The 2,015-nt window shown below is 47.2% G+C and overlaps 1 non-coding gene across 1 annotated transcript; it reads right to left on the reverse strand.

Annotated features, from left to right (window-relative positions):
- Nucleotides 1-1,557: 1,557 nt before the first annotated feature.
- Nucleotides 1,558-1,630, reverse strand: trnar-ucu (transfer RNA arginine (anticodon UCU)). Its single transcript has one exon. It is a non-coding gene; the product is annotated as a tRNA-Arg (tRNA).
- Nucleotides 1,631-2,015: the final 385 nt, after the last annotated feature.

Below are 2,015 nucleotides of genomic sequence, written 5' to 3' on the forward strand. Positions count from 1 at the left end.
TCATCACTGACCTATTATATCACAAAATGTATCACAGTACCTTGACCACGTGCTCCGGGTTGAGAGAAGAATCACAGCTGACCACTGTGCTGTTGGTGCTGCTCTCTCCCTGGAGCTCTGGGATTTCCTTGGACAATAAACTCTGTTGGTGAACCCCGACTCTGACTCAGAGGCTGGTGATTTTCAGCAGTTGCCTTCCCACAAATGCTTGTCCAATCTGTGGATGTGGCACTCCAAGTTCTCCAACGATGGCCTAACTACCTCACATCTCCATCATAGCCTCCTTGCAATTGTATTCAATACCTTGACTAAGAAAGGTAAGGGCCCAAATGCATAGTCACAGCCCCATCAGTTCCAACCTTGAACCCCCAGATTTCAATCATTTCCATTGACATATTGGACCTCATCATAAATACCAAACATGCAGGTAATCTGGGGTTCAGCTGGTAATGTTGACAGGATATAGCTTAGACTGACACCAACACAACCAAAACAGAAGCTGCTTTGTCCATAGATTGGTAGCTCTATCCGTTGGAGGCCCAGTGATCTCATAGGTAAGGCACTAACTTCCTAAACCAGAGATTGTGGGCTCAAGTCTTATTTGGGGTTTTGATTTTGTTGAAACCTTCACTGTGCAGCTGATCTCAATCCTGTGTGGTCACGTGTCCATGGCAAAAAAATCAGCCATTCTCAATTGATCCTCAGATGGAGAAATTTGACCTGATAGAAAATTGGCCAAACTAAATTAAACAGCAGCTATCAGCTCCAGAGAACAGTGCAACTAAGATCAAAGAGCTACAACGATTCAAGAAGAACCAGTTCCAACCAGACTGAGGGTTGTATATAGGAGAAGTGTCAGCCTGAGTCAATCCACTTTATAGCTCCTGGCATTACAACAGTGAAGGGTATTGGTGTGACACCATTGGATGATGTGAACCCAGCTCATGACCGTATTGGCCAAAGCCACAGAAGATTCTGGAAGATCAGGGACAGGAGAAGACGAAAACACACCTGAACGCCAAACCCGTAGCAAAGCATTGACTGGGTCCTGCAGTGGAGCTCTGACCATCTGCTCCAAACCTGTTCATAAAAGCCCTCGCGAGAGAAGGGGAGGCCATTCAGCCCATCACATCCACATTGACCCTCTGAAGAGCATCCCACCCAGGCCCAACCCCTATCCTCTCACCCTGCATTCCCCAAAACCAATCCACCAAACCTGCACATCTTTGGGCTGTGGGAGGAAACCAAAGCACCCGGAGTACCCCATGGAGGGAATGTGCAAACTCGACACAAACAGAGACCCAAGGGAGGAATCAAAGCCAGGTCCCTGACACTGTGAGGCAGCAGTGCTACCCACTGAGCCACCATGCCATCCCCAGGAGAATCTCAGCAGGTTTTCAGCCATTGTGACTGTGCTGTCTCTTTCAGGGAATTCACCTCAATCCTGCCAATCTTGTGCAAGAAGATGTTGGGCACCATTTCCCATCAACTCAATGCCGACATGGAGATTTTCCCAAAGTAGATTAGAAATCAAGTGGACAAAGGGCAAATGACTGACACCCCAGATGGGACTCGAACCCACAATCCCTGGCTTAGAAGGCCAGTGCCATATCCATTAGGCCACTGGGGCCACACAACCGGCTGAAAATCACAGCCTTTATGTACTGCACCCGACCGCTCATACTGTGTGTTTCTGAGTGTTATACTCTCACTGATTGTTTTTTACCCCTACCATCTCATGCTAAATTGTTGGCTGCTTGATAAATCAATCTCACTTCCCATTTGTCCCCAAACGGACAGACGAGAAATTAACCAAACTCCAATGATGCACAACTCAAGTCTGAGGAATATGGAGCAGACGACAAAATAGCGAAGGGCTCAATGTTATTTTGTGCAGCACCTTGAAGATCTTTACAGTTAGTGGGGAAGGAGTAAGTGGAGATGTTGCAAACAGCTGCATTGAGGACAAATCAACAGAATCATAGCAGGCATTCAGCCCATTGTGGCTGTGCTGT

Source organism: Chiloscyllium punctatum, chromosome 18, assembly GCF_047496795.1.
Source record: "Chiloscyllium punctatum isolate Juve2018m chromosome 18, sChiPun1.3, whole genome shotgun sequence".
Lineage (NCBI taxonomy): Eukaryota > Metazoa > Chordata > Chondrichthyes > Orectolobiformes > Hemiscylliidae > Chiloscyllium > Chiloscyllium punctatum.